General features: G+C 43.0%; 1 protein-coding gene across 2 annotated transcripts in view; it reads right to left on the minus strand.

Annotated features, from left to right (window-relative positions):
• CRIM1 (cysteine rich transmembrane BMP regulator 1) overlaps positions 1–26212 on the minus strand; it is a 640446-nt gene that overhangs the window by 347536 nt on the left and 266698 nt on the right. The gene's annotated exons all lie outside the window — the stretch shown is intronic.

Below are 26212 nucleotides of genomic sequence, written 5' to 3' on the forward strand. Positions count from 1 at the left end.
CCACCATGGCTCTAACTGTGCAGAGTTTGTATATTCTCCCCATCCTTGCGTGGGTTTACACCGGGTACTCCGGTTTCCTCCCACAATCCAAAAATATACTGGTAGGCTAATTGGCTCCCAACAAAATTAACCCTAGAATGTCTGTGTGTGCATGTAAACGTGGTAGGGAATATATAATGTAAGCTCCACTGGGGCAGGGACTGATGTGAGTGTTCAACTATTCTATGTAAAGCGCTGCAGAATATGTGTGCGCTATATAAGAAACTGTTAATAAATAAATAAAATTAATTCTTGTCCGTTTTTTGCTGACAAAACAGCTGGGATTTGTAGCTTCTGACCAGCTCTTTGAAAAGTTGAATTTGCATTTGTAGAAACGGCTGCTAAATTTTCGAATTAGCGGCCGATTCTGAAAAAAAAAAACCTGTGGATTCTCGGATCCATGTATTTTCCGATTTTTGGAGTGTTTCCGAAAATTGCTAAAAAGGGAAAAAGATTGAATAGAATTCCAATTCCATCTATTCTCCGCCAAAAAGGCAGATATTTCCACAAATCTGTAATATCGGGAAACATTGAATACCCCCTTAATTAAAAGGTGACAAAAACTGTAATGTGTGATTGAAAAGGACTATAACACAGCTAACCTCATGTGACTGAAAATGGACACATGCCACATAGTGTATCTAACCAATTGGTACAAACTTGAAGATTCCTGAACTAAGAAGATCCCCAATGGCAGATCTTTAAAAGTCTATAGACAGCTTTTTCCAAAAGTTTTTAAAGGACCACTGGCATAAATACGTTAGACTCTGAAATGTATAATTTGCAGATTTCAAGAAATATTTAATACGTTTACAGACAGGAAGTCTGCTGTGCACAGAAATAAAACTTCCCCATTACCACAACTTTATCACCTAAATTAGACCAGACTGATATGTTCCCTTTGTAGAAATACTTGTTCTGGCCTTATGTATGACAATACTTAACATGCCTAGCAAAATAGTAAAATCTTAAGAAATCAAGTATTTTTCCATTCAAAACAAATGTATCTAATGAAGTTGTGGACCTTGTAAAGGCATCTGGGAACCATACAAATACCTATGTGGTCAAAATGTTGCACGCAAGCCATCAGTTTAAGTGTTCTGCTCTATGTAACCACCCACGGTTATCTACAGTTGCCGATAGGGCATAAGAAGCCTAAAGAAAGATTATTGTAAGTGCATTTAATGAAGTTTTATTGCTTGGACCTCTGTCCTTTTTGAAAACCTCCCACCTATATATAATTTCTTTTCACATCTTTAGTGACAGAGCAGGAGCACAGCATGCCTGGGAAAACAAGGGCCAGGGCTTCCAGAAATGAATCAGCTTTCTATATCTGCCCATTGTGCACAATGAAGACCTTGAGCAGGTTGGTAATGGAGCCATTTCATATACACTTCGTGTGTCCTGTTAAAATTATTTCTGAGACTTGGGTCTATTTAAGCCAAAGGTGCACTTACGAAGGTATGTGACAGCAGTGATAACACAGGTGTGTGTACTCCTGTAATGGCTTCTCAATTATTCATTCCATCTGTTTCCAATTCTCATGCTCAATGTGGAGACCAAGGCCCAAATCCTTGGAAAATATATCACAGTTACTTGAGTTATACTAAAAAGTTATCTCTGCATATTGACCAAGAAAGTTATATTGTTTCACATTTCCAACAATTGTGTTAGCTTCTCTTGACTGTTCTGTCCACCAAAAACTTAGTGCATCGGACATTTCTGTGTCTCAGGTCTCATTCATAGGTGAATGAGGAGTAGATGTTTAGAGTAGTGAGAAAAGAAGCTGTGTGGGGGGCCTCAGGATGAACGCCTCAGATGCCCTTTTTCCTTAATCTGGCCCTGCCTTTTTCCATTCTGATGTATCAATTAAAATAGCAATATTTCCCCTAACATTGGAAAAAGAGACTCCCCTAATATATGAAGATGGACAAAATACTCTATTAAATTGCACAGAACTGATTAAGACAATTCCAGTGCTTAAATACTGGTCCTTTGCAGACTCTTTCTCTTTGTCTACGTTTCCCACTGTAAATGCTGACATCTTGTCTTGCAACCCTTTGTGCTGTAGCAGAAATCTAGACCCTCATTCAAAAAACATATAGCATCAACAAAACAAGATGTCAGCTCTTTATGGAGAGAATTATCAAACCTTGGAGAGAGTAAACAGAGAGAGAGGAACCAACCAATCAACTGCTGTTACTTTTCAAACACAGATTGTAAAATCATAGAATAATTAGTTGGTACTTTATCTACTGCTAATGCCAATATTGGTGACGGCGGGGATGCAACAGGGTACCGGCATTGGCAAGTGCAGACATACTTATCGATACCAGCAGGGAGGTCAACAATGGTGGGGGAGCGGAGGCATGGCCTTCATTAACGAGGTCCTCCCTTGTCTCTACCTGCAGGATGAGGGAGGATGTCGTTAACGATGTGCGGAAGCATGCTTCGTTAATGACATTGGGTATACACACTAGAATATATAGTAGACACACTAAAAGATATAGAAAAAGATATTGCTCAGAAAGCCCTTTCTGATATCTTTGCACCTTATCCTCTAGTGTGTATGTGGTTTAACACCACTTTATCTCTCTTCAAGATTTGATACATCTTTCCCATTTGAATCCAACTTATCCCTTTTCTGTACAAGTTTTCACAGGAAACGATCCTAGCTTTAAAATGGGAAATAAAAGGATATGATGGTAGGGTCTCAATGAAATTCCTCAGCCTTTACTAATAAAACAAATGGAATCCTTGAAAAATGTATTGAATTACTAAAATGTTGATTGATTGGACTGACAAAAAAACCCCACCAAAATTCATAAGAGCTTGTGGTGTTGTCACTGATACAAGGACCCCAATTTAATCCAATTACATATATCCAGTGTGGATTTTGTGAACCAGAGAAGAAATGGTTCCCCTTCCCTTACTGCCATTTATCATTTTATAAAAACAGCCAGGTTAGCATGATTTATTGAAGGAGTAAATAATAAATATAAACACCTTCAAGGGTAGAATAATTATAGGTATGGAGAGAACAACAGACTGCCTCTCTGGGATTCGCAGGTGGGGAAAGCAAAGCAGAAGCTGGAAAAATGTAATTAAATTTGGCAGACTGCATTCCAATGTTGTGATTACTACCAGTTTGGGAAACCTCTCACTGCTGTATAGATTTATTATGCAGAAATCAAAACAGTGGCAACATTTACTGCGGAGCCCGATTCAGTTCGTGGCCAGGACAGCCGTCACAGGCAGACTGGCAATGTCTATAGAGATTTCGTATAATATACATATGGAAAACAGTTTCATCTTCTTAAAACTGTACTAAATAACATGTTAGTATTGAAGCAAGAAAATAGTATTGTTTAGTGTGTGAAGGTACGGATGTGAACAATGCTAGAGATGTCTTATGCCAACAGAGGCCATTTTGCTTTCCAGACAGACACTAAGGAAGCATTTCATTGTCTCGGAGAGTCAACTAAATAAGTTGGAAAAAAATCAACTTATTTTCCATGTACTCTACTATCACCTCTAGCGAAATGTACTAAGAATGCCAATGCTGGAATCGGGATAGGTGGGATCCTGGGATTTAGGACATTTTTGGACGAGAGTTCAATCCAACGATTGGAGCCCCCAATCCCAGATTTTTGAGATCTATAAGAGTTTGTGCAATTGATCCATTTCTGCTGAGCAGCACTGAGCAAGCAGCGCTTAGCTCAGGTGCTGCCAGGCAAACATGTTGTGCGGCTGCATAGCATTATGGTAGAGGCCATATCCCGCCTGCTTGTAAGCCGTTACCAGTTACCAGTGCGGCACATTACCAGAAGGCCAATCCTGGGATTGACAAAATGGCCCAGGTTTGGCCTCCCTAGTACTACCTCAAAAATGTCGTTATACCTCTGAGGTTTATTGCAATCCCCATATGCAGCAAATATCGGAGATATCCACTGCTTCTTATCAGCACTGCATCTCCAGAAAGCCTTTTGTTCCATAGCAGTTCCCCGATATGCACAGTACATCTATAGATGTCCTTGTCTGTAGAATTCTAAGGGCTTCTTACCGTACAAATGAGAGGAACCTTCCTGTCTTGTGAAAGTAACATTGTAGGGGAGGAGTCTCATCAGCATATCTGCACGATTCTGATTCATGCATATGGAAAGCCTGGTTCTGGCTGTTCTCTTGCACCTCTCACTCCACTGATGATGGCTGTGGAGGCCTGTTAAAGTCAACAGGTGTCAAAAGTTCTACAGATAGTAACATTACCATAAGATGGAATATAGGGTTCCGCAGCTGCCTGCAACCACAGCCACTTTGTATGCAACTCAGCATCAGCCCCCTACTATTCAGAACATCAATATATATATATATATATATATATATATATATATATATATATAAGAGAGAGAGAGACAGAGAGAGAGAGAGAAAGAGAGAGAGAGAGAAAGAGAGAGAGAGAGAAAGAGAGAGAGAGAGAGAGAGAGAGAGAGAGCGACATCAAAAAAATCTAAGCCTCCAAATAATTGCTTATTCGTATACTATTTCTGCCACTGAAAAATAAACTGTAATATTATATTTGTGTAGAAGGTTGAACAGTAAAAGTTCCACCACTAGAAACGCCAATGACTTATTAAAGAGAAGCAATAAATCAGGTGTAGTAATTTTGCATTCTTTTTGACCTGATGTTAAAAACTGGGAGATTATCTCCATAGATTTGTATTCCTTTAGAATTCCAGGAGCTACTGTAGCAGCTGTGATCTGCATACAGAGCAGCAACGGGTGTCTCACTCACACGGCAGACTCACCTCCCCACATTCTCACTAACGCTGCTTAAACAAACTTGACTTCTGGCATTTCAAATGTTTCCACCTCAGACGCATCTTATATAACCTTGCAACGTGAGGTGAGATTTGGCTCAGAGCTATTTGTTCAATTCTGACAAATTTCATGTACATAACACGCTGCTTAATGGACTGACAGCGGCTGAAAAATAAAAGTTACCTTCCAAAGTTGTTAAGACCAGACAGATAAAAGACACATAACCTCACGTAGCACCAAAGGCAAAGTGATAGCTGTGTCAGAACAGGGTGATTGACCTGTTTAAATAAAATCTCCCCCTAATTGGATTGTTTGTCTTGACAGTTTCTGTACATTAAATAGCCACTTAAAAGGGAGCAGATCATCTGTATCTATTACTTATCAATGTGCTCAGTCTGTGATACGGGAAGCGTGACTGTAAAGTGTTTGGTTAATTGGTTTGAAGCAGCAAATGTAACTCAGGGGTAGATGTATGAAGCAGTGATACTTGAGGAGGAGTGATAAAGTGCCCGCTACTTTATCACCGGCCAATCAGCACCTAACTGCCCCTTTTTAAACCCAACCTGTAACTTAACAGCCAGGAGCTGACTGGCGGTGATAATGTACCAGGCACTTTATCATGTCTCCTCCCTTATCACTGCTTTATACATCTGTGAGGATACCGGGTGACCTGGGTACCCTGGGGTTCAGGAATCACACAGCAGAGCGGGTAACAATGAAAACAGCTTGTACTTTATTCAGGGAGACCAAGAACTAACAAAGTCCACTCACAGTTCTGCAAAGTCTCCACAAGCTGCTATACAATGTACCAATGTATCAATGTATCTCCTACAGTCCTGAGCAACACTGGCAGCTGTAGCAGAGCACACAGAATGGCTATTCACTGATTACACAGAGAGGGGACAGCACCACAACCTCCAGTGACTATAGCTGTGCCCCTCACCTCACACAGTCACCTCTTCTTCCACTTCCTCTCTCCCACAATCCCCCTTTGATTGATCTTTCCTTCTGGATTGGTGGACCATGCTGTCAATCTTTCCAAAGGGGAAGAAGGAAGGGAACACTTCCTTACTGTGTGCTTCTGAATGTCTTCCTGTTTGTAACCTCTGCAGACTGAGGGCTTTAATTTGGGCCATAGGGTAACTTATTTCTAAAAATGCAGGCAAGCCCTATTTTGTGCCTCCTCACATACCTCCCCCTTCTTAAATCGAGGAGACAGGCTTTTGTTCTCAATGTCCTGACTGTCGACTTGGCCCGAAGGTCTGCGAAGCTTGCCATTTTGTTCCTCACGTCTGGATAACCCATCAGCGTTGTTATGGTCTCGTCCCTTTTTGTGAGAAATGGAAAAGGTGAAACCTTGCAATGCCAAACACCACCTCAACAACCTCCCAACAACCTCCCATTTTCCCCTGAAGTTCTCTGTAGCCAACTCAAAGGGTTATGGTCAGTCACAACACTGAACTCCTTCCCATAGAGATAAGGTTGTAGTTTCTTTAAGGCCCACACTATCGCTAAACACTCCTTCTCGATAGTGGCATAAGCTATCTCTCGGTCAGCTAGTTTACGAGATAGATACACGATTGGGTGTTCCCTACCATCTTCTCCTACCTGGCTTAACACTGCCCCAAGTCCACACCCTGAAGCATCTGTTTGCACAATAAATTTTCTATTGTAGTCAGGGGCAGCCAACACTGGGGCTCTAGTCAGCATGTCTTTTAGGGTTTTGAAGGCTTGTTTACACTCAGTGTAAACAAGCATATCTCTTTTTTGTTAAGCATATCTCTTTTTTGTTAAGTCTGTCAGAGCCTTAGCTACGGTGCTGTAATGTGGTATGAATTTTCTGTAATAGCCAGCAACTCCGAGAAATGCCCGCACTTGCTTCTGGTTGACTGGTTGGGGCCAATTGGCAATAGCCTCCACCTTTGCCGGTTCAGGTCTAAAAACTCCTCCTCCAACCCGATGTCCTAAGTATTGAACCTCAGCCATCCCCATCTGGCATTTATCTGGGCGTATGGTGAGTTTGGCCTTTCTGATCCTGTTGAGCACTTCTGACACATGAGTTAAATGCTCCTCCCAGGTATGGCTGAAGATGGCGATATCATCGAGGTAGGCTTGGGCAAAGTCTTGACACCCCTCCAGTAGGTCATTCACTGTTCGCTGGAATGTGGCAGGGGCATTTTTCATCCCAAAAGGCATGGTAGTCCACTCAAAGAGTCCTATTGGTGTGATGAAGGCAGAACGCTCCTGGGCTTCTTTGGTAAGTGGGATTTGCCAGTAACCCTTGCTTAAGTCGAGCGTTGAAACAAACCTGGCCCCTCCAATCCGGTCTAGTAGTTCATCAACACGGGGCATAGGATAAGCATCAGTTGTGGTTACTTCATTCAATTTGCGATAGTCCACGCAAAACCGTGTAGTCCCATCTTTCTTGGGAACCAACACGACCCCAGAAGCTCATGGGCTTTTAGATGGTACGATGACTCCCAAAGCTAGCATCTCCTCGATCTCAGTCTTTACCTGCCTCATAACTTCTGGCGTCATTCGGTAAGCGGCTTGTCGAATGGGCTTAGCGGTCCCAGTGTCCACATGGTGAGCGGTTAGGTGAGTTCGACCGGGCTGACAAGAAAACTGGTCTCTTTCATCTTCTAAGATCCTCTGCATCTCTTGCTGCTGGGCCGCATTCAATTGTTTTCCCACCTGGACTGATTCCACACCTTTCCTCTGTTTAGCAGCTCCCAAAAGGTCAGGTAACGGATCAGTTTCTGGAGACTCCATCGGAGGGCAGCACACTACCATGGTCGCTACTTGACGATCTCTATAAGCTTTCAGTCGATTTATATGGAAGGTGCGTAGGTTTTTCCCTCCCTTATCTAGGGAGACCACATAATTGACAGGTCCAGTGCGTCTTACCACGGTGTAGGGTCCATCCCAGGTGGCCTGCAGTTTGTTTCTTCGCACTGGGATAAGCGCCATGACCTTTTGCCCAGGATATAACTCCCGGTCTTGAGCATGGGCATCGTACCATTCCCTTTGCTTTTCTTGTGATTCCCGGAGATGCTCTTCAGTTAACTGCAGCAGTCTTCTCATCCGTGTTCGCATGTTCTCTACATACTGCAAAATGGGCTGCTGGTATTCTTGAAAAGTTCCCTCCCAACTCTCTTTGACCAGGTCTAGAGGCCCCCGTACTTTCCGACCGTATAAGAGTTCAAACGGGGAATATCCGGTAGATGCCTGAGGTACTTCCCGATAAGCAAATAGAAGTTGTTGTAGAGCTCTTTCCCAGTCCTTCCCCTCGGACTGTACATAAGCTTGTAGGAGTCTTTTAAGTGTTCCATTGAAGCGTTCACAGAGCCCACTGGTCTGCGGGTGATAAGGGGAGGTCCAAAGAGGCCGAACCCCCCACTTTTCCCATAGGGTTTGCATAAGTTCGCCTTGGAATTGGGGTCCTTGATCTGTGACTACTTCCTGTGGGTATCCAACCCGACTGAAGATGTCTGTCAGTGCTTGTGCAACATGCTCTGTGTCAATGGATGATAGGGCCATGGCCTCAGGGTAACGTGTAGCAAAGTCAACTAGTGTTAAGATGTACTTCTTGCCCGTATGACTTGAAATAGCTAATGGTCCAACTAGGTCTATGGCAACACGGGCAAAGGGCTCCCCTATAATAGGTAATGGATGCAGAGGCACTTTCCGTTGAGGCTTCCCCAGTCTTTGGCAGGTATCACATGTGCTCCGATACTGCTTAACATCTCTAGAAATCCCTGGCCAGAAGAAATTCCGTAGCAGTCGGGCCAGGGTTTTACGGGTGCCGAAATGCCCGGCTGCGGGGATGTCATGAGCAAGAGCTAGTAATTGCACTCTATATGGTGTAGGTACCACCAACTGTTAAGTAGGCATGACAGCTTCCTGTCCAGGCTGAGGAACGACCAGTCGGTACAGTAATTCCTCTTCCCAAACTATCTTGTTTCCATCAGCTGTTTCCAGCCCCAGGTCAGCTGCACTCCTCAATTTACTCAGGGAAGGGTCAGTCTTTTGGGCCTGTCGGAACTCAGTGCGGTCCACCTCCCCCAAGTCTACCTCTAGAGTGTTAGATAAGGGACTAGAATCACTCACCGTGGTTGTCTGGGTAGGCTGTTTCTGTTTCATATCTGTTGCCTGGGTAACTCTTTTGGCTTGGCTTCTTGTCACTGCCTGGACAAAGTGTGTCACCAGTCCTTGTCCCAGATCATTTCCGAGGATGACCTTGGCTGGTAGCCCTTTGAGTACTCCGACCTTCACAATTCCTTGATCAGCTCCCCAGTCTAGATGTATCTTGGCGATGGGGATGTTGGTCTGTTGTCCCCCGACGGTGGCAATTCGTACATACTGTCCAGGAATCACCCTGGATGCGGGAATCAGGTCTGGCTCGATCAAAGTAAGTGAGGCCCCAGAATCTCGTAGGCCCTGAACCGGCTGATCCTCCACCGCCACAGTCTGTAGGTGCCCTTGCATATTCCTGGGAGTTGCCTTCTCCTCCCCCAGTACCAGATCCACAATGTACACCCCATCTGCCATCCCATATGAATCTGACTGGATGGCCTCTTCACCATAATCCTCCGTGGAGTAAGATACCACAGAGACTGGGGCTGGTCTAGCCCCAGGAAATGGTCCTCGTGTGCGTGGACAGTCTTTCAGCAAGTGCCCTGGTTGATTGCAGCGGTAACACTTCCGATGTTCTGGGTTAGCCACTCTAAATCTGGGCGGCTGATCGGTGGTGCTTCTGACATAGACTCCTTTGTTAATATTATTGATGAACGGTTCTTTGTCAGGGGGCTTCTCCACTCTTGGGATTCTTGCAGCAGAGACTCTCCATTGGGGACGATTGGCTATATATTCATCAGCCCATTCCGCAGCTTGCTCAGGTGTATCGGGCTTCCTGTCCATGACCCACTCCCGTACCTCTGGTGCCATCTTAATCATTAGCTGTTCCACCACGATTAAGTTGATGATCTGCTCCGCAGTGGAGGCCTGCCTCCCTTCAAGCCATTTCCCACAGTTTTGCCGTAGCTGACTAGTAAACTCCTGGTGGGAAGCAGTCCCACTTTTATTCAGCGTTCTGAATTTGAGACGATAAGATTCTGCAGTGATCTGAAACTTAGCTAGCAATGCCTTCTTTATACTGGCGTAGACTTTACACTCCTGGGGAGTTAGGGCCCGATAGGCTTCCAAAGCCCTACCAGTGAGACTTGGCCCCAAGTACTTTGGCCATTCAGCGGGCTCTATTCCGTGCACCTCCATGAGATTCTCAAAGATCTGGAGGTGAGTGTCAATGTCTGTTTCATTTTCCCGGAATGTGGGAACATCCTTAAATCCCAAGTGTCGCTTGTTTTGGCCAGTACTTTGGGGTGACTCTGGAGATCCACCGCCAGTAGGAATTTGTACCCCAAGTATTGCTTGGATTACCGCAGCTCTCTCCTGTGGGGTCGCACCATCACCAAGTGCCCCCAGCCAGCTCTGTAATGCAGCAGGAGTAACAGTGGTGGACTCTGGTAACTTACTGGATGCATTGATACCACTGCCTGTTGGCACCTCTTCATCATCACTCAGGTGGTTGGGATCCTCTGGGTGTGCCCGATCCCACTCCAACAACCTCAGCACCAGTGTCTCCCGGGTCTCAGTCCCATCATAAGTAATACCTTTCATCCTGCAAAATCCTTTCAGGTGAGGTTTCCGTGCTGTACGGTAAAACTTTTTCTGCTCTCTCATTGTGTTCTCCCCTTGATTGCTGACCACAACTTCTGGCTGACGCTCCATCCTGATATTCTGCAGTGTTACTGTTGCTTCTATCCAGTACCTTGTAATCTCTGCAGAAACTGTGTGATGTCCCTCCGCTGCCTCCAAATGTGAGGATACCGGGTGACCTGGGTACCCTGGGGTTCAGGAATCACACAGCAGAGCGGGTAACAATGAAAACAGCTTGTACTTTATTCAGGGAGACCAAGAAGTCCAGTAACCAGCAGCAGCTGCAGCAGCAGGATTATACTAACAAAGTCCACTCACAGTTCTGCAAAGTCTCCACAAGCTGCTATACAATGTATCAATGTATCTCCTACAGTCCTGAGCAACACTGGCAGCTGTAGCAGAGCACACAGAATGGCTATTCACTGATTACACAGAGAGGGGACAGCACCCCAACCTCCAGTGACTATAGCTGTGCCCCTCACCTCACACAGTCACCTCTTCTTCCACTTCCTCTCTCCCACAATCCCCCTTTGATTGATCTTTCCTTCTGGATTGGTGGACCATGCTGTCAATCTTTCCAAAGGGGAAGAAGGAAGGGAACACTTCCTTACTGTGTGCTTCTGAATGTCTTCCTGTTTGTAACCTCTGCAGACTGAGGGCTTTAATTTATGAATACAAAACTTGGGCCATAGGGTAACTTATTTCTAAAAATGCAGGCAAGCCCTATTTTGTGCCTCCTCACAACATCTACTCCAGAGTAATTTCTCCTCTTGGTGCTGTAATGAGGTTAATGCAACTGGTGCCACTGGGCAGGATGCAAGGCCATGGGTAAATAAGGGGCTGGGTATCAATCCCCCAACAATACCCTTCTGAACCTAGAAAAGCACAAGATGTGTCAATCACCCAGCTTCCTGCTCCTCCACTGCTGTTCTGTGATCTACTAGGATTGTGTCTAGATCCACTTCTGTTTCTTGATGAGGATGTGACATTAGGTGAGGGCAGAAGTTGTTAGATGCCCTCACAACTTTTTATGTTACTGTAATTTACCTAGGTGTAGGTTATTTTCTTTTATTTCAGCTGGATTGTACCCTCGCGGGATTGCTTCGCTTGTCATGCTTCAGGCACGATGGCTCGCTTCTTCCGCCACAGATTTATATTCCTCCCCCATGTATACATGAACCCAGTGCATGATGGGAAAAGTCAAGAAACAGAAGTAGATCTAGCCGCCGACCCGATGTACTAGGGGAATTTGGTCACCAATCTTACAACACTCTAAAATCACTGGGTCACTTCCCTATACTTAATGACCATGAATTTGTCAAATGCAAAATGCATAAAGCGAGTTATGTTTGAGAAACTTGCGATACACAATGACCATGCACACTTGTTATTCCTGGCTGCTGAATTTGATCACATTTCGGAACATTATTAATCATCTCCTGCAATTGCGACAAGTTTTTCTAGTGACAAAGCGGAGGAGCAGGAAAGATAATCCTGATGCCGCTGAGAAATGAAATATGCAAATAGCAGCCCAACATATACAGGCAAATGACAGCACTAATAGAAAATACTTCTGTACTCATGCAATGAGAGATCAGGAGTAATTCTGTGTCTGCTGGATGCATGAAAACGGCATTAGATGTTTATGGAAAGTACTCTCATTTAATAGTCACAGAATAGAGATTAAGTAATTCATCCTAATGCTAATACTATAGTGTGGTCTATGACTCATAAACTAGGCAGATGAAATCTTCGGTTTTATCACACATCTTCAGTGCACTGCACGGCCGCTGTGTGGAAATAGTCTCTGGGTGGAAAGAGACACCATACTAATACTACTGCCCCCTTTTTGTCTGAATACAGCATATGTCTAATCCTATATTGGCCTTGGCATCATGTGACCTGGAAGATTAATTATTTTTGATGCAATCTTTATTTATAACAATATCCACCGATATTAACAATCATTTTAACTCTTGTATCATGTTGTTTGTAACATTTTTTTTTGTTAATGCAAAAAGGATAATAATGGGTAAAGATGGGAATTAGGTAGACTGCGTGGAAAAGAGGGAATTAAAAGGCACTTTCTTGGATTTATGTAACACTTCAAACTTTGCATTATGTACATGTTCACAGTAGAAACAAAGAATGAAGTGCAGAATTGAAACTGAACCACAGCACCGGCGCTGTAATGAGCATTCCTGGAGCCCTGTGTTGGCCCAACTCCTTTGCATGTGATGTCACGCACAGGGGGCGGGGTCACCGGCACCAGGAATCTATAGCGGTATCCTGTACAGAATTTGCTGCTGCTCTTTTATTGATTATACAGTATGACTTCATTTTATATTATATTAAATAGATAGGCAAATTTGCATATCTGCTAGCATTTGTTTTTAGAAGACAGTAATCATGATAATGATGTCGCAAGTATATGGCAGGCCATAGCTGCATTTAACCAATGGGACAATATTGTAATCCCAAACCTGTTGGTTTGAAAATCCCAAGCATGAGCCATGAATATGTGGGCCTTGGAAGCATACACTTTAACACCAGAGATGTGTATAGATAAAAAATCTATTATATAACTGTGAAGTCTAGAGCAGGTGCATTGGAAACCGACACACTGGTGGTGAGACATGTCCCTGCAATAGCCACAGCATATTCTCTCCTTAGCCCCACTCAACAATCCACTCAATACCCAATAACTTTCCTATGGATCTCAAAGTAACTGTAAAGTGAGACATACACCTGCCCTTGCCTCAAACAAACACACTGAAGAATGCTGCACATTGGATCCCACTCCCTTTACCACCCACCCTGAACAATATCTTAAGCCCCATACACAATTAGCAATATTACAAATGATAACAGCCATTGTGGTCCTTCTGAGCGATATTATTTGTAATATCGCTTAGTGTGTGCACAAAATATCGTTATCAATGCGTGCTCTTGCAGGTCATTAACAATTTCTTCTGCTGTCTGTACATGCAGCTCAATATGACTATATCTTCAATGACTGCATGTATGGGGCGGGGCCAGGATGACATCACTGAACAATATCATTAATGAGATCAGTGTGTATGCACTATATCATTCGCCCAGGAGATCTATGGAAATTGTTGATGATATTGCTCACATTTCATCTAGTGTGTATAGGGCTTAGGTATAATAAACCTGGACACTGCTCAAAAAAATAAAGGGAACACTAACATAACACATCCTAGATCTAAATGAATGAAATATTCTTATTAAATACTTTGTTCTTTACATAGTAGAATGTACTGACAACAAAATCACACAAAAATGATCAATGGAAATCAAATTTATTAACCCATGTAGGTCTGGATTTGGAGTCACACTCAAAATTAAAGAGGAAAAGTGGAAAAACACACTACAGGCTGATCCAACTTTGATGTAATGTCCTTAAAACAAGTCAAAATGAGGCTCAATAGTGTGAGTGGCCTCCACGTGCCTGTATGACCTCTCTATGACACCTGGGCATGCTCCTGATGAGGTGGCAGATGGACTCCTGAGGGATCTCCTCCCAAACCTGGACTAAGGCATCCGCCAACTCCTGGACAGTCTGTGGTGCAACGTGGCATTGCTGGATGGAGTGAGACATGATGTCCCAGATGTGCTCGATTGGATTCAGGTCTGGAGAACGGGCGGGCCAGTCCATAGCATCAATGCCTTCGTCTTGCTGGAACTGCTGACACACTCCAGCCACATAAGTTCTAGCATTGTCTTGCATTAAGAGAAACCCGGGGCCAACTGTACCAGCATATGGTCTCACAAGGGGTCTGAGGAACTCATCTCGGTACCTAATGGCAGTCAGGCTACCTCTGGGAGCACATGGAGGGTCGTGCGGCCACCCAAAGAAATGCCACCCCCCACCATTACTGACCCACTGCCAAACCGGTCATGCAGGAGGATGTTGCAGGCAGAAGAACATTCTCCTTGGTGTCTCCAGACTCTGTTATGTCTTTCACATGCTCAGTATGAACCTGCTTTCATCTGTAAAGAGCAAAGTGTGCCAGTGGTGAATTTTCCAATCTTGGTGTTCTCTGGCAAATGCCAAACGTCCTGCACGGTGTTGGGCTGTAAGAACAACCCTCACCTGTGGACGTCGGGCCCTCATACCACCCTCATGGACTCTGTTTCTGGCAGTGCTCCTCCTGTTCCTCCCTGCACAAATGCAGATGTAGCGGTCCTGCTGCTGGGTTGTTGCCTCCCCCACATCTCCTGATGTACTGGTCTGTCTCCTGGTAGTGCTTCCATGATCTGGACACTACGCTGACAGACACAGCAAACCATCTTGCCACAGTTCACATTGATGTGCCATCCTGGATGAACTGCACTACCTGAGATACTTGTGTGGGTTGAAGACTTCGTCTCATGCTACCACTAGACTGAAAGCACCGCCAGCTTTCAAAAGTTATCAAAACATCAGCCAGAAAGCATAGGAGCTGAGAAGTGGTCTGTGGTCACCACCTGCAGAACAACTCCTTTATTGGGGGTGTCTAGCTAATTGCCTATAATTTCCACCTATTGTCTATTCTATGTGCACAACAGCATGTGAAATTGATTAAGTGTTCCCTTTATTTTTTTGAGCAGTGTATAATACATCTTTAGCTATAAATAGAGAGAGAGAAAAAAAAACACACAAGGAGGGATATAGAGAGACATATGGGTAGACAGTGGGTATTAAGAGAGAGACACTGTGGAGGGAGCGATAGACATGGAGAGAAAGCGAGAGACACTGTGGAAGGAGAGATAGATATGGGGAGGGGGAGAGATTCATGGGGAATGAGAAATAGAAGGAGGATGAGAAAGACACAGGGGGAGGAAGGAAAGGAGAGCACAAGGATGAGAGAAACACTGTCAAGGAAGAAAAATATTAAGGGACAAAGAGACAAAGCAGAGACACCAGGAAGGAGAGAAACTTGGGTGAGAGAGAAAGGCACATGGGTACAGAGAGATGCATGGGAAGAGAGAAACATGAGTGAGGAAGAGAGAGAAGCACATGGGCATGGGAGAGAGACACGAGAGTAAGAAGATAGGTGGTAGAAGATAGAGGATAAAACAAACCGCGCCGGGTACAGTAACTTACAATCCAGTGAATGACAGGTCCAAAAATGCTGTTGCTATATAAATAACTTAAGATGCTTCCTCTGAGAAGGAATTTGGGAATTTTGACATCTAATGAGTAAAAGCTTTGTCGAAGTCATGGCTTTTAATGACTTATAGATTGTTAAACCCTAACAGAATATGTAATGTATACAATAACGCCAAGTAACCATTATTGAAGAATATTACAGAGACAATATAAGAAAATGATGAGTACCACAGTTTCTCCTCACGTACTGCAAATGACAGTACCCAGCAACCCAATATTAAACACTTCCCATGACTGTAAAATGACTTTATACAGTGACTAATGAACTACATTTTATTGGTTTATATAGTTTGTGGACTGTGACAAAAAACTTGTTTCTTTTTGCAATTAAGCTGTCTACAAAAGTGTATTTTAATGATGTTGACTGATAAGTTAATTTCTCATTAATAAACCTAAACTTGGTGTTGCTCTATTTGACTGGTTTGGGTGTTTTGCTCTAGGGGATGAGGACCATTCACAAACTAGTAGTTGCCCAATTCAGTGAGTTGACAGAACCGTGTGTGCCCTTACCCCAGTAATTGATGTTAACAGTAATAGTGAGAAAACAGCAGTAGAGAGAATCAGCAATTAACTCATCAAAACGTACTGCTAAAATGTTGGTTTGTCACTGCTAGCAAAGGCAGGAGACATTAAGTTGATGCAATCAAAATGTTTATGCATACTCACGTAAATATAAATGATATTTGCAGTGAGCATGCTGGGAAAGTTAATATTCAAACTAACAGTGTAGCTACTGTATATTAAAAAAAAATATTTGCAAACTCGTATTTGTACAAAATTAAAACAAACAAATAAACTTGTTTTTCACCTCGAAACATAAAACCGATGTTGATTCTACATTTCTGCAATAAACTGGCCACGGTAGAATTTGTGGTTCAATATACACTAGGCCGATGACCTATTTGACAAATTTGACTATTTGGTAAGTGCAAATACTGGTAAACACCCACTTGTACCCCTTTCAGACCGCACTTTTTACCGGGTAAAATGCAGTTTTTTTACCGCTTCAAAACGGTAATATGTGCAGTGTGAAAGGTCCGTTTTGAATTTACTGGTTCAAGAAAACCAGTAATTCAAAACGGTTAAAAAGCAGGGTCCTACCCTTTCTGTGTCCCTGTGTAATGTGATGTAATACCCCTTTCAGACCGCACAAACGGGTAATATACTGTTTAAAATATGCGGTGTGAAAGGGGTTAAGGCTGTCTGACCCATTTTTTAAAATGTTTTAAATTACCGGGTCAATGCCATTTATGCGGTGTGAAAGCAGCATAACTGATTATTGCACACCGTTAACGACATTGAGCATACATGCTCTTTTTTAAAGATATCTATCAGAAGAACCCAAACTTATCTAGAGTGTACAGAGCTTTTTTGTTCTATTATTACAACAACACACACATAAAAAATAAAAGCTCTTAAATAGCACATGTGAAGTAGCCAAAACTTTATAAGAGAAACAAAAAAATACCTGGTTTTTACAGTATGGAAGATTGTATACAAAAATTTCATGTGACCGCATGTAAAGTACATATTGCTATTTTTGTCTTTTGAAAAAGCACAATTTTTTGTTAAGCCAACAGCTTACACAGGTTGTTTGCTGGTGCCACTAGCCTGTGGCTCGCCACTTTAACCCATCGCATGTGTTCTGAACTAGATGTGATGCAATCCAGTTCAAAATGCATGGAGTTATCGCTCACCTTAAGATCTGATACATCAAGCAATGTTTCGTTCTGGAAGACTCCATTTGTTCACAGCACTTCAAATGATATGTTAGAACTCTGCTACAGAGATTTGTAAGCATCACTGCAAGGGAAGGAGCTAGCTCTCATACTCAAAAGGAAATTTAAATTGTATAAGAGTTTGTATTGTAAGTAAGTAGTAAGTAGCCTGCCACTGATCAGGTAGGGACTCCCATATCATGGCAGGTAACAGGAGGAAAGCAGTAAGAACTGACTTGTGTAAGTATACTACCATGGCAGCCAAGAAGTATCCTCCCGGCAGTAAATCTATTTATCCCTTTAAGTGCCTTAAATGTCATTCCCTCAAAACAGTAAGGATTCTGACTCTATTGCAGGGAGAGAAAGAAGGAGATGTCTTCTTCCTACGCCCAGCCAATAACATTGTAGGGGTAAATATACTAAATTGTGGGCTTATAAACGTGGACTGATCAGATTATACTTATATTTTCTCTAGCACCTTCTGGAAGACAATACCTAGACTCTAATTGGTTGATATCGGCAATATCTCCACTGCCATAAACAAGCATTTTAGTAAATATACAGTACCTTGCATCTGTACATTAATATTTTACTGTTTAGATACAATGAAGTATAATAGTAGCAGAGAGGCTATTTGTATCATCATCAAAAGTCATTACCAGGTTCTCTGTTGCAGTATGATTGCCGACATATGTTGTATTTGATTAAAGCTCTTCAGTATATTATAATTCTCATATATTTAATTGGCTTTTATAAGTACACATAGATTAGACAGACCATCTAATTATAAATCTTTACTCACACTGATTCACTACTATTCAGGGCCGGCGCCACCACTAGGCAGCCTTAGGCATTTGCCTAGGGCGCCGGCCACTGGATGGCACAATTTGAAGCAGGTGTCCCCCCCTGGATGGAGGTGAGTGGCGGCAGCATCCGCAACTTTCCCTATGTGGACCCGTTCCCCTGCCCACCCCTGGCGTTCTGCATCCCCCGTCACCCCCCACCCCTGACAACCCCCCCTTGAAGGACGCAGCTGCATCCCGGCACCCCCCCTGTGAGGAGCGGCTGGCCTGCTGCCGCAATACCTGGACCCCCCCCCTACCCCCCTGTGTGGAGCAACCAAATACCCGGGACCCGGTGCTGGCAACCCCGCCCCCCGTGTGAAGCGGCTGGTCTGCCGCCGCGATGCCCGGAACCCCACCACAACCCCCAGGGGAGCGGGGGAGCAGGTGAGGGAGCCGGCACCCCCCCGTGTGGAGCGGCTGGTCTGCCGCAATAACATGACCCCCGGGGAGCAGGTGAGCGCCGGAGCACCCCCACCCGCCTGGGGCGCTCCGGTGTCTGGCACTGGCCCTGCTACTATTCTTTATTAACTTTTATCATACCAGTACACACCAATATACACTCAAAAAGTGCCACTACCGTAATTTTCCTGACAAAGACTGAGATGAACTAAGCCTTGAAAAGTGATAAAATGAAGCATGATAAACCACCAACCAATCAGCTTCTACCTGTCATTTTGGAACACAGCCTGTGACATGGCAGTTAGGAGCTGATCGGCTGGTGGTTTACCGCTCTTCGATTAATCACTTTTCAAGCTTAGTACATCTGGCCAAAAAGGGGCAAGAGGAAAATAGATTTCACCTGCAAATAACACTTATGTCTATAATAAATCTGACTGGATCACACATCTGGTATAGTAAGAGGCATAGACAGTAATACGATAAGATTGCTAAAAGATGCAAATCAAAACACTATGGCAACAATCAAACACAAGGACTGACTTGCACCAAACAGATTAAAGCTGCCGGTTTATTGGCTGTTATTACATTAGTGTAGATTTGCAACGTGGAACAATGTCAGCCACTTATACAACTAAACATTTCCCAGCGAGAATTCACAGCACTGAAGAAATTTGTTTTGCAGGGTACAGTATTTGTATTGCTGTTGCCTCCGAATATATTACTTTGCTGCTTTTTCAGTTGGCAGGCTTTCATCTTCAGCCTTGTACATCTATTAAACATAATAGCAGCTTCTTATACTGAGGGATACAGTACATAGTACAGCAGCCATTCAATGAGAAGGGTGGAACTGCTATGACATTCACACTTTTTGGTTGTACTTTGCAAAAATATACAAACATGAAAATACACTTTTACCTTTTGTTATCAAAACTATAATATTCTTTGTTATTGCCTTCAGTTAATCTGTATTAGTGAAAAAAATAAAAAAAATAATATTCGCCAGGTGTGAAAATTAGTAAAATATCACCAAACACGTATTATTTATATAACACCTTGTTCCAATGGGTGTTATTCTGAAGATTTTACAATGTGTTGTCAAATGCTTTGGTGCTGATGATCCATAAGGTAATGCAAGAGAATAGGGAACTGAATCGAATTTGATTGGTCCCCTGCATGTTCACATGGGGGACCAATGTTGAAGCACTGAACATTTGCATAATCTGTTATGTGCATGTACAGAACTTCTGTGCGGGCGCTTCGCCGACCTGTACTGTAGGTGTGGCACTCGCACAGGGGAGGGAGGGAGGCGTGGGCAGGGTGTGAGTGGTGGCAGCGCTCCAACATGGGAACGGCCAGCGTTTCATGGGCGTCCCCATGCAAACACTGGGCGTTCCCAGGCAAATGCGGCCGTGACACTGTGTGCCGCGGGCAGGCAGCTGACGTCACATGTCTTTGACCCGGAGACCGCAAATAAAAGTAAGTCTCCACTAACTTATATTTGAGAGCCAAGAGAAATAATGATTTCTCCTGCTGTGGACATGCGAGGGGATGTGTTTTCATAACGCATGGCGGCTGGGGGCAATATTTCGAAAGGGCGGCCACTCTGGGACTCGGCTGAGCAGGCACTCTGGGACTCGGGCTTACCAAGTCAACTAGAATCAGGTCCTAGATCTGTACACACAAATGTTCAGCATTTACTACATTGCCTTCAGAAGTGTTACACTCATTAAAAACAATGGAGTTATGTGGAATCTTTCATTAAATACATAGCTCACTGAGCTACAGGAACGCTTTGAGACTCTTTAATTAAAGCGCATCTAATGCTCTGTTAAAAGAAGCATGAAGTACAAGATTTTGTCTACACTTTACCTAGCATGGTTTGTCAACATCCATGTGTATGAGTTCTAACAGATCAGCAAGATCAGGAATGGAAGTTCCAGCTAAAATATATCTTTAATTACATGGATGGCTGAGTGTCAATGCATATATATATATTGTGTATAGACAGATTGAACCCCAAAGGATGTCTGACAGTTCCTGCTCTAGAACCATGCTTGTCTCCTGATCAATAATAGTTTATTCAGCTACTCTTGTCTGAGCTTTCAGACCCAGGTGCAAGTTGTTGTTTTTTTTTTTTTATAGAGTTTATTAAAGTTTATAGAAAACTAATAACCAGAAAGAGGTAGAGGAGTGAAAAAAATGATGGAAGGCAAAATGATGGAGGGCATACATTATGGGGGTTTATTCTAGTTGATTCCACCGTTACGCCTGCCCTGCCCCCCCCCCCTCGCATGCCGCATACACTTGCATGGGCTGCGAATGGATGTTTAACATAAATATACATTCGCAGGGAACACCCACATCATTTCATGGTCGCCGACCATCGAATGATGTGGAAGGCCCACACACATCTAAGATCATTCTCAGATAACAGTAGATCTGCGTGGACATTTGGAAGAAAGAGTGCAGGCTACTGATATCCGGTGAGACGTTCCCCTGCTGCACCCCCTGAATATAGGATAGGTTGGACAGAAGAAAGACTTAAGGTGCATACACACTGTACAATTTTTTTGACCAATTTCGTTCATCTCAGCTCTTCTGAACGAAATTGGTCAAACTATCTTTCAGTGCGTTTGTGACGAACGACGAATGACGATGCGCCTACCCGCCAGTTGTTCATCAAGGTTGTCCGTCAACTGTGCATACACCTCAATTTGGATATCTTTCAAAAAGAGTCTATAAACTGTAGCTAGATCTTTCGTATGTCGTCAATATCTTTTGTCAGCATCTTTCGTCCAGGACACTAGGTTCAAGGGAAATGTCTTTCAATGAAATTGGTCAAATAATTACCACCAGATGTGGATGCCTTGTGCCTAGCAACATCACCAACAAAGGTTTGAAGATGATTTGGAGCTTATATGGAACTCAATACTAGAGTATATAAAGTTTATGTGAGTACTCTTTAATGCATGTGTGTAAGGAACTCCTGGCAACCTACGCTCTGATTCATGATCAGACATCTGGCTTGATCACCTACCCATTGTCCTTCTCCCCTCCAACAACACTCATGTCATTCTTTGATGGGTTGCCCCTGCTTACAATAGAAAGTAGTAGGAAGAAACAAGGTCCCTAAAAAGGTGGAGGCCTGGAGCTATTAGCTTCAATATTGACCGAGTTACAAGGTACTGGTGAAATTCAATCACGGAGCTCTGAGAATTGAAAGAAGTGGCGCCACCCAGATGCCGTTTGCTGACCAAAATAATATAAGATCCAGCAAGAAAAGGCATTTTAAAGCATTTACAGGTATGCTATACACAAAGTTTCCTTACATATTAAAGACTACATTACATGGTACTGTGTGTACGTGGTTCATAAATGGACGCAGCAGTTCATGCAGTGGCTGAGACTTTTACACAGCTGCTGTGCAAAATATGATAATGCTGCAGGAAATTTCTTGTTTAAATAATTGCATCTTCCTGGCTTCACTAAGCTGCCATGTTTGAAGACATAACGCTAGATCACTGTGTGAACATTGTCATCTGAGACCCTGGACACTCTGGAGGTCTGGGGATTTTGCAGTGCAGTAGCCAGTGAAATGGAGTCCAAGGAGTTACAGTAGTCCCTGGACTGGGCATGGCCAAAAAAAAAAAACTGAGCTGTAATCAGGGGAGGCTCCAGAGGTAGGTACAGTATGCAGGATAGTTCCAAATTGAAATAGAGGAGCCCCACCAACTGCCATTCCTAACTGAGCGTTGGTGTTACTACCCTATTTGAATTTTGTACATTGATGCAGCCCCTCCACTGGAGCCACCACTGGCTGTAGTGCACGGTTTACTGAAATGCTGCCCTTTCGACAGCCCAAAATGGCTGCAGCAAGTCAATCATGCTGCAATTTAAGGAGTATTGACTGCAACATTATCACAGAAAAACACCTGTACATGTGCAGTACAGATCATGTGCGGACTTACAACCATCGAAGCCACATGCAAACCATCAATGTGTACATCTCTCGATTATGCCAATACAATGAATGGAGAATTAACTTAGTAACGCCGACATGAAAGCTTTTATATAAAGTAAATGTGTAAATTGCTACCTAATTCCATGAATAATACAGTATTCTAGGACCCAAGGGTCCTGTCGGAAAGCTTTGTTTATCTTGAACAGTCATACAACATACAATACCAGACACACCATGCATTTGCAGCTTTTAAGCAGATCTATGACCACACTGGCAGTCTGACCAAATAACCCCATCTGCTTTTAACAGTAAAATCTCAGCAACACGATGGCAATGAAAAGTCAGGAAAGATGCCTACATATGTATAGAAACCAGATGCTGTCATTTATCAGCGAGCACTGATTATGCACTGTGCTGGAAAGCAGCCACTGTGACATCCAAATTATTAGTTAGTGGCTAAAAATGCACATTGTATGACAAGGGGTGTTTAAGAGAAACAAACAGCTACAAAGCCAAGCCAGGGTTACTGACCTCCATGATGAAAAACATATATACCAGCCACAATGTGAAATAAAAAATAAAAAAAAAATATTGAAAAGTTCCTAAATGTGGCCGACTGCTCTTATACTGGGTAGTGATGCTAAATTAACTTCTTCAGTGCTGGCAGTCTGTACTTATCTACATACTGTACCATTAACCTGGTGCCTCTACAGTAAACATCAATGACCAATACAAACTAGGAAATGGCAACTCTCGTTTCTGCGATCAGAGGCCCTTAAGAATTTGCTGGATATTAAGATAGATGGTTTATCAGAGAACTTAGAATTTGACAGTGAAAATAAAATAACCCACTGAGGGCCAGATGCACTAAGCTTCAAAAGCGATAAAATGGAGAGTGATAAACAACCAGCCAATCAGCTCATACCTGACATTTTTCAAACACAGAACACAGCCTGTGACATGGCAGGTAGGAGCTGATTGGTTGGTTGTTTATCACTCTCCATTTTATCACTTTTGAAGCTTAGTGCATGTGGCCCTGAATCTGGTCAAAGTATATATATATATATATATATATATATATATATATATATATATATATAAATATAAAATTATTATTATTTTTTTTGTAATTCCGGTTTCACTAGAGAAATAGGTTTATAGATACATATAGATGTTTTTCTTCAGTGATACAATGAGATACAACCTGTTCTCTGCAGCTGCTCTTTTTACTTAGCATTCATCTTTACTTTTTGGGCTGCACAGCTTAAGGTCAGCATCTTAATTCAAGGGCTTATCCTTGAATAATATGAGCATACAGCATAAAGCAGCCACAATCAGATGCTGCTGCTGCTGCTTTATGGCCGGGATTTCTGATCATGGATTCTTACTAGAAGATGAACACTAAACTATGGTTTCAAAAATATATAATTCCAACAGGCAGCTATATGCCGTTTATGACAAGAATAGGTCAAATTTGCCGTGGATCGGTGTAAATGGCCGAAGATTATCGAAAACTTCAGAGGATTCATCAATCCAGCGGCTTTTTCCAGCAATGCCAATTTAATGTTTCGAAAAGTAGGAGCGATTGACAGCCGGGATTGAATATTGATGGCCAATCGGCCAGGATTGAATACCAAATGTCTCAATGTGGGACCCAGCTGTCTGTCATTGAGGAGAATCTGGCATCTTGGTGACCCTGGGGTGCAGTTTGCACCCCTACTCCCCCCCTAGTGATGCCAGTGCCTGTGAGGTTTTGCTAAATTCCTTCCAGGTTAAATCTCAATGCTCACTTTTCAGGAACAGTGGTGAGGTGCAGAGGAAGAGGGAAACCTTCTCTATTGCCGCCCTGGATTGGTGAATTGCAGTATAAATAAAATCTGTATATTCTCAATAAACAGCAATACAGATATTAATAAATACTTGGAAAATTAAGGCAACCCCGCCACTCTATTTTCTTGGGGAGATGATAGTCAAATTGTAGGCGATGAAAACTGGAAAACAGTTGCTCTGCTTTCTGTTTACCTGCTCATGTCATGTGTCATTTTTAGTCCTGCAGATCGGGTAGCAGATGAACAATGGCTGCCGTCTCACAGCACATGAATCACAATCTGTCAGTGACAGCATCAAGGTATGCATCCTGAAACATCCATCTCATGCTCTTTATAGAGTACAGATACGTGTTAGATATTCCATTACAGCTTAGTGATGCTGACACTTTTGAAACTCATGTACATGCCAGAGGTTCCACCTCGGCTTCACCTACATATTAATTCAAATGAGCCTCCTTGAATGATCCTTACAAGCTCAAAGAACATGTTACATAGGGAATACTGTATCTAATCATTTCAAATAAATAAGCAAACATAATGAAGTAATTTGCATAAAAGATGAGGAAAGTCTTCCTCAAAGTCACAAAAATGCTGGAATGCGCTGAGAGGGGACAATAACAACTTCAATGAATTCTATTCCCTTATCAGCATACCTCCTGTGCGAATAACATCTGTACTGTAAAGTATATCTAGGAATATGACACTAAAATGCATAACGGCACAGACACCTCTACACGTCCAGGTGCATAGATAGGAGGGGGTATAAAGTAACTGGACCACCCTGGCAGTGGCACATTTGAATTGGGGTAATCGGTTTGACGCACTGTGAAATTCATAGCATCCAATCATATAGCAGCATTTAATGAGGTTACATCCATAAGGCAAGATATTGCAATCAAACAGACTAATATGTTAATTACAGTAGCTCCCTGTGCTTTTCTGGGTTTCCTCTGGGTACTCCGGTTTCCTCCCACAATCCAAAAATATACTGGTAGGTTAATTGGCTACCAACAACAACAAAAACTAGAGTGAATGTGTGTGCGTGTACATGTGGTAGGGAATATAGATTGTAAGCTCCACTGGGGCAGGGACTGATGTCAATGTTCAAATATTCCCAGTAAAGCGCTGCGGAATATGTGTAAAAGAAGAAGATATGGAGATATCAGAAGGGTACTAATAAGATGAGGTGGTGCGCCAAGATGCCGTTACACGAATACACAAGGGGCGTCATTCCCCAGACAAAATACAAAAAGAAGACGGTAACTGCGCCAGCATAAATCAATTATATCCAAAAGGCAGAAAAATACATATTTAATATAAACACATGTAAAAGACAATAGCAGGTCATAAAAAAATCATCTAATATTCACCCATATGGTCAAGTCCAATAGAATTGCTACAAGCGTCTGTTCCTGTGTTGCACTAGTGCAGAACTGGCTGGAGTAAAGTTCATGGCCAAGAATGTGCATTCCCAAGTAAAGTTTGAAATTAACCTCTGTAGGTGGTGTTAGCAGGTAGGTCCCGAAGATGCATGGGGACCAGGCAATGTTTGGAGCTGTGGTCCCAGAAGGTTTTATGGAAGTGGGATGTGAAGTCTGCCGGTAAGTATTTCGAGCAAGCATGGTGGTCATGTTTGGTTATTTTGCCTGGCAATATGATTAGAAGGACCAGAAGAGTGGTCATGCGTTTTGCTGTGTCCAGATGTGCAG

The sequence above is a fragment of the Crinia signifera genome, chromosome 3 (assembly GCF_055691185.1).
Source record: "Crinia signifera chromosome 3, ASM5569118v1, whole genome shotgun sequence".
Classification (NCBI taxonomy): Eukaryota; Metazoa; Chordata; class Amphibia; order Anura; family Myobatrachidae; genus Crinia; species Crinia signifera.